The sequence below is a fragment of the Phycodurus eques genome, chromosome 13 (assembly GCF_024500275.1).
Source record: "Phycodurus eques isolate BA_2022a chromosome 13, UOR_Pequ_1.1, whole genome shotgun sequence".
In the NCBI taxonomy this organism is placed as follows: Eukaryota; Metazoa; Chordata; class Actinopteri; order Syngnathiformes; family Syngnathidae; genus Phycodurus; species Phycodurus eques.
In genome coordinates, this window is record NC_084537.1 from 5,834,543 (window position 1) to 5,842,670 (window position 8,128).

The window sequence follows — 8,128 nt, forward strand, 5'->3', positions numbered from 1 at the left end:
TTTTCTTCCCAACATGTAAACAGATCAATAGCTGTGCCATTGTTGTCCATGCAGCCAGTAAGCATTTAACATTTAGACATTGAACTACATCAGCAATGATACAATAAAAGCCTCAAAGTTTAAAACAATCAATTTACTTCAAATAATTAAAGGAAAAAATATTATGCTTTTTTTTTTTTTTGACAATTTAAAACAGAGGGTTGGATCTCACTGCCACGTTACTACTGGCGATTGGCCGTTTCCTCTTCTTCCTCACTTGGTGATGAGTTTTAGCGATGGCCTGCTGCTTGCTTCTAGTAGCGGAAGCAGACCCCAGATTGTGGAAAACAAGTGCGTACCCTTTAAGACAATGACGACATTTTTGTTGTGCATGGACACATCGCCAAACACAAACATCCCTGCCTCACTAAAAGTTTCACGTAGAAATCAATTGTCGTTTATTAGAAGCGAAAGCCGTTAAAACGCGTATATGTGAACCCAGGAAAACTCAATGAAACCCTGCTTACCGTGCAAAGTCAATACAAAGTGATTTAACCATATCCCCAGTCTCCACACAAACACACACAGTATGGGCACTATTTTCATAGACGCCGCATCTGTGGCAGCGTGCAAATGCCAGAGGATTATGGTTTTCATGCAAGTGCGAGGCTCGCTCCGTATTTGCCAGTTTGGCAGACCACTCTGCGCCAAGCTAGGGGTTCCGGCGCGCTGAGGGGATGTCCTTGGAGATGCTCCTGGCTGAGTGACAATTTAGCGACAGAATGTCATTCTAAAATAACACCTGCTCAGACCACGTCTAAGTCCTAGCCCAAGGTGGACCACTGGTCGATTTTGGTCAATTTGATCGGGCCGCAGGCAGACACATACTGATACAGATTTGTATAAAACTCAAAAAGTAATTTAATAGTAAGTTTCTGGATGTGTCTGAAGATTTCCACTTCAAGTATTATTTTTTTTCCTTGCTTAAGATTAAGAATGCTAAAAATGAATTGAAATCTGATTTCCTTTACCAACATGCCCTGACTACTCGGCGTCATGATGGTGACAGTTCGACTCAGTCAATTGATTCAATAAATACATTTTATTGAGGATAGATTTTTTTGTTTTGTTTTTAATCCAAAGGCATTCAAGGACAGTCACCGTTCTGAAATTAGATCGTGTTTGGCTTTCGAGGTTCCACTGTATCTCCCTCTTGACCTGTTCATTTCATCATCGTACATATTTATGCTTTTCTTCGGGGTGAAGGACTTATTTTTATATGTTTCCATATCGATTTGGGAATTTATGAATGCACAAACATCCAATTGCAGGAAGCTGTCAGTGAATATAATTCTTTGTTGTGCCAACATAAAATAAAAAAAGTGGGGGTGCAAAGCCTCACCGGATCTGCATTATGTTTACCAAAATAATCAATTCATTCACTTTGTAGCCAAACAAAGTGCATGGCGACAAATAATGGTGTGGGTTTGTTTCATTTCTCATGGTTCAACCAGTAGGTTTTTCCTCTATTTAGCAAATGTCCAGATAGTACAATATACATACCTTTACGGGCTTTCAACAATAATCTAGAGGTAACAAATTATTTTTTTCAACATCTGTCTGTCTCCTTTTGAAAATGGACTCACACACAAATAAATGAAGGAATCAGTGTTTTCGGGCATCAATCAGAAAGCAATTCGCTCCGTTAAAGTACACCAATAAATGACCTGTATTGCTATTTTACACATTAATCAAACCACGCAACTCCACATGCACAATTGGCTCCAGGTCCTTCATATATGCGTATTGGTCTAATTCAAAGCCTGACACTGTCTGATCGGTCCAAATCAAAGCAATGAGTCTCTAGAGTCATGCGGCACCACAACAAATAAAACCACTTGGCAGAACTGATTACTAAACCTTGTGATCAAGACAAATTGATTCCATCAAAGTGTGATTAATACAATAATTTGCATTCAATTGAATAAAAGAACACGCACTCTGTGGCTCCCCGCAGCTTTTGCAGGCACAAAGTAGCTGATTAGACACAGAAAGAAAAAAAAAGTCAGGATTTCTGCAATTCAATTTGAAGGTTGCTATTTGAATATCTTAATGTACAGTATATGACATGAAGGCCCTTTTCATCCAACCTTAACATATACCGCTAGATCCAATTGTTTTTGCACCTCCGCCTAGTGTGATGGCTCCTGCACGATGTTGATACAGTTCTACAATTGCGTGCTGTACAAAGTGTATTTATTTGTGTTGTACTTTTTCTTTTTGTAAATTTGAATAAAAAAGGAACTATTTCAAAGAGAGGAATCCGGCTCACCTTGTGCTTCTTCTACTGTCTCACTAATTTCTGAATTAATCAGAGTTCTGCTGCTTAAGTTTAATGTGTGAACGTGCGCGTGTGTGCGTGCGCGTGTGACGGCTTGTGTCATCCGCAGGATGAAGGACAAACATATCTGTTCCGATCCACCCAGATTCGGAGAATGTGAGGACTGTTCAACGCAGCAATAAAGCTTTCAGGTGAAGGTTGAGATTGTTCGTTTGTTCAACGGCACAAGGGAAAAAAAAGCAAGAATTAAAGTTTTTAAACTCCACAAGCAGCAGCAGCAAACACAGCAGACACGTACGATGCAACTGTGACGCAAGGCCTTATATCTAACTCTGTCGGGCTCATTCTGCAGCATTCATTGCAAATGATTAGCTTGAGGGGATGTGCACCGTTGCTGTGTGACTGAGTGGCCGGTTGAAAAGATTTATTAAAATAATCACATATGAAGGAGGGGATTATTTCTACATGATGGTTTAGAAAATGATCGCGTTAGCTGGCTCTCCGCTTGATTACAATGATAATACCCGCCTCGAGTCAGAAACAAGAGGCAGATACAGAGAAGCATATTAGCAGTTTATACTGTATGCAAGAACATTGCATTTCATCAAACTGTATTTGTAATTAGGTTTGTAATGATACTGCAGAAGGAACAGTCATTATCATAACTGCGTGTGCTCGTCTGTTAGCAATCTCTTAAATACGAGATTCATGAGTTGGGTGGCGACAGCGTGTCTAAAAAGGATGGAAAGTAATTGGGAGGCGAAACAGAGCTTTGACTTCTCCGTCCGACTGGCTATCTGCTACACGCGCGCATTTTCACACACACACACACGCGGCCACGAAACCGATAAAACATATTCACCTGCAACCAAACAACATTCTTATCGATTTACAACTCCTATAGGTGCGTTTATCAGTCTCCCTCAAGCATCAACATCGCCGTGCAGCATTCGAGGTGAGATATGCGGTCATAGCGCTGTCAATAATTACTGCATGCATAATTGATCATAACATAATGGCAGCATTGGAGATAAAATGTACTCTGCGTACAGCTGGGAATGAGACTGTAGTTGTGACTCAACACACACAAACACTTTCATCGTCCCTCTTGATTGCATCACATGACACTCAAGTTGATGTGTGTGTGTGTGCTGAATTCAAGTACATAGAGATTCTTCATTCCTTTTGAACCTTTCACTGAATCCCTCTGGCAATTCTGCACCACGGACGTGTGTGTCTGTACACTCGCACTCATTCATCTTTGTATTCCTCTAACAATTCTAAGCTTCGCAGGTGGCTTTTAAGGAGTCAGACCGAGTTCTTGGAGGATTTCTGACTTTCTGCAAACTGTGGTACAGAGGTGCTACCTGGCAGGTGCAAGGTTAAACACATTATAAATGCACAATACAGTCAGCCGCACAACCTGAACTTTTAAGCACACTTTTAAATCCATCAGCTATGCTAGTTGACAAGGTCTCCTTCCTGTATTTTATTATCATATCATATATATATGGTTGTCGCTGTCCAATTTCAACTATATAAGTCAATGCCTTTCTTCAGGAGTAAGAAACACATTTCTTATAGGAAAGTATTTCATAAAAACAGAACGCAAATGACATATACCAGATATGTAAAGCCGCCCACTGAATTAGCAGCCCGTGTTTTTAGCTCAGCGGTCGGCGCACTCGACTTCCAGTGACACGGTGGAGGTGCTGGACAGTGCAGTTCCATCACCATTACACCTGTTCTATAGAGAATGTTCATCCACAGCCAGATTTTCAAAAGCCTTTTTATTAACCCATCTGACAATGGGTTATGGTTAGGGTCATTTATTGTAATTTTAAAAATAACAAATGTAAAAACATAAACACAAACGAATGGCTGGAAATGTCCAACATGAAAATCAAAACAAAAAAAACTAATCCAAGAATTGCTCCATATGATTTTGGCCTGCATTTCATTGGAACGCCGTGGTCTGGTTTGTCTTCCTTCACATCTTCCTCTGCCATGCATTCTCACTCCTCTTCCTCTTGCTCCTCTGCCATAGACTCATCTTCTCAAAGTGTCTCTCAGCTCCTTCTTCCATGACTGCAGATACAAAGTGTCCAGAGGCGAGCACCTTTCATAGCACAAAGTGAATCCAACTGGCTGTGAGGGAACGTTCTTTTGTTTAGCACAGTGAAGACAATGCTATTGCAGTTCTTGTGATGGGAACGGTATTCATATTTTATGAAAAAGAATTGTGTCTGATTGACAGCTGTGCTAAATCCTTTGAAAAATGCATGTTTCTATGAGAGCTGTGTTAGCTGTCCTGACGAAGGTCTGGGAAATGTGTGAAGACATTTGGAGAAGATTTCTGCTGTGCTCTGAATGTAACAATGAAGCTTAAGTGGATCCAAGCTTCAATCGTTGAGCAAAAGCAACCGAGAAAAACTGTAAGATGCTCACTCAATTGCAAGTTGCCCATGAACTTGCCCAAACCCTTTACATTCTGAACTACTGAATGTGACTTTAAATATTAGTCAAAGACCAGTTATTTGTACCAATCAATCTATTTCATAAATTGTGTACGAGTACTTAATTGAATTTACTATTACAATGTAGAGTCAACTTCACCGTCATTAACAACTTTTTAATGACGGTAACAAAACCTGACGCAGACATTCCTTCTTCTGGGTCTTCCTAAATGAGTCATTGTGACAGTCATGATATTGTTCAGTGACCTCTCGTGTAATATTGCTCCAACGATCATCACCTCCTCATCCCTGATTTTTCGATCCTCACCTCCACTTAGTCCTGCTTCCTCATGCTCTCTCGCGCAAGCATTTAGCTCTTGAGAGTTCACCGACTCATTAGAAGTGGAAAATTAAATCTTCATTAACAATCTTAATTAGAGTTCGATCTCACCACAGAAAGTCGACAGGGAATCCATAGTGTAACGGGGGGAAACCTGGAGTTGGTTTTGGCTCGGTGGGGGAGGATTAGAGGGGCAATTAGTGAAAGCGAACTACAGAGTACAATACACTGAAGGTATTTACACCTTACTACCGTGACAAATTGATCAAAGAGGTAAATAATTTAAGTGCCGCCCTGGTTGACGATAGGGGAGAAACCCTGAGACCAATGTCGGGAGCATGCAATTTTCATTTCTGCCGTGCTGGTAAAATGGCATTCGGTTGGAAGAAGACGAGGGGAGATGGAAGCCTGAAGAAGGCCATTAGTTCTCACAATCTTAAGTGAAATTGTTACTTGTCATGCTTTGTGGTGACATGATGTTTCCCAAGGAATCGTAATCCCTTGTCATGGCGTCCATAAGCACAGGTGGATGGAGTAGCCAGATATTGTACTCAAGTAAGAGAACTGTTACTTTCGAATAATATGACTCAAGTCAAAGTCAAAAGTAGTCCTCCAAATATTTGGCACGCATACACCCGCAGGTGTCTGTCCATGCACACACATTTAAGGCAGAAGAGATCATTTCACATTTTTAAACATTTATCTTACTGGAGACCAAAATGACATCAAGCTTCAGCTTTGTTTTATCATTAAGACATGCCAAAAACATGCATGCTAGGTTAATTGAAGACTCTAAATTGGCCTTAGGTGTGACTGTGAGTGCGAATGGTTCTTTGTTTCTATGTGCCCTGCGATTGGCTGGCGACCGGTTCGGGGTGTACCCCGCCTCCCGCCCGAAGATAGCTGGGATAGGCTCCAGCAGCCCGCGACCCGCGTGAGGAGAAGCGGTAAAGAAACCGGTTGGATGGATGGATGACAAACCATTTTCTCGATTGTATAAAAGTAATTTCAAGGAATTTCCAGACGTATACCGAGTTCTTTGACTGTTGTTGAGATCAAATGGAAACAGCATACAGTTGCAGTAGCCTTCCTGATCATTTTATTGAGCCATTGCTGTCAGTAGTTTCAGTGGCATTGGCCTTCTTATTAGAACACATCACAATCCCAGAAGAACAGCCCCTTCCGTTCACTCAACCCGAAAATCAGCAGGCATTTTTTTTCTTTCAGAGAACAACACATTTGTTTAGCTGTCCACCTGCTGCTTTCTTCACAGAAAAAACGTAAACACACATATGGCCAAGGGGTGAGGGCAGAAGATAATGTCTGGACCTTGGTTTTATTTATCTGCTTTGCGTGGATTCCAGGGAGCCAAGCTGGTCCATTGCTCCGAGCGGGGTGATCATATCTGCGGCAATGTTGTTGTGGCAGCTGAAGACTGTGATCTGTGTGTGTGCGTGCGTGTGTGCGTGTTCACGTTGTTGTCACACAACTCTTAAGCAGTGACAAAAAAAAACAAGACGCCATCGTAGCAACTTATACATTCGTAAACCCACAAAGACAAATTGTTCAAAAGGTGAAAATTTCATGGGCATTCCCTCTCAGAGTAAAAAGGTATGTGCGTTATTTAGTTTTCAAGATGCTATTAAGTACATTTCACAGTCTAGTTAGATGTGTTAGGATGAGTCTGAAAAAGCTGGCGGAGAATCGAGAAACTTCGGCTGGAAACTTAAATGATGCCTGTAAATGGTTAGTTATTTAAATGTTTAATGTATTGATAGTTTTGCGGACGCCGTGTGTTTAGCAGCTATAAATCTATACTCTTTGGTCTAATATCGATTGAGCAAGAACATAATGTTGTCAACTTGATCACATGTTAACGTTTAATATATAGAAATAAAACAATTTTGTACACGTCACTGAAGTCAGAGTATGCAACCATGCAACATTGATGTGTCGTTTTGTTTCGTTGTTTGGCTGAACACTTTAGCCAAACAAAAACTATCGTGCTAATGTTGCTAAAGATAAGCAACAGCGAGCACCCTATGCACGGAAACACTCAAATGAACTCTTTGGCGTGTACTTGCCACATAAGGCGTGATGATCTTTTAACAATGGACGTACCACGAGAATGAGTAAACGAAGAGAGGAACTTGGCTGGCAAATACCCGAGCTAGCAGGACAGTCATGTTACAACAAGTAGCAGACACCAGCAAGAATTAAGAAACACTGTCCAGGTTAAGATTTGGTGAGCAGTCAACATAGTTTTCTCCAAACAAAGGGGAAGGTTTACCTGTTTCAACACTTATTGAAGAGTACTGAACTTCGCCAACGCCATAATCTCTGCCGTTTCCTTTCCTAAGGAGGACATCTAGAAAGCCTTTTGGTTTCACCGAAGCTTGTACAAACTGTATTTTGTACGTGAGCACTTAGAGTACGAGCCTATGCCTGCGTCAACACACTGAAAGAAAATGCGCTCCAGACTTCACATTTATGCCATGCTAAAAAGAAAGAAAATGTAATGCAAAAATGTTTGAGTCATTCCTCATTATTTGGGTAAAATATTAAACTAAGCTATACTCGCTCTGCAATAGTCATTAAATAATCAATTATGAGTTAAGATCCAGAAATATAGCTGAAATCGGCACACCGAGGACATTTAATAAATGAAATAGGTTTCTCGGGTTTCTCTGCAAATTATTTATTTCATCCGTGTGGAAAAATTGTGTCATTCTGGGACAATCAGTAATGGAGTGACTTTGTTCTGCTCTGTTTCTTTTCAAGAAATGATACTAAATCATGTTCAAACGTCCACCATTGTGTGCGGTATTTTCAAGCAGCCACAACGTTGGCTTCCCGACAGTCTAATGAGATACGATGCATAAACTGTATCATAATGTTTGTCTTTTATAAAAATGTACAGGGTCAAACGGAACACAATAACTGCTTGCACAATATAATGATGTCCGATATCCAATAGTAATGAGAACTCATTACTATTGGATATTCAATATT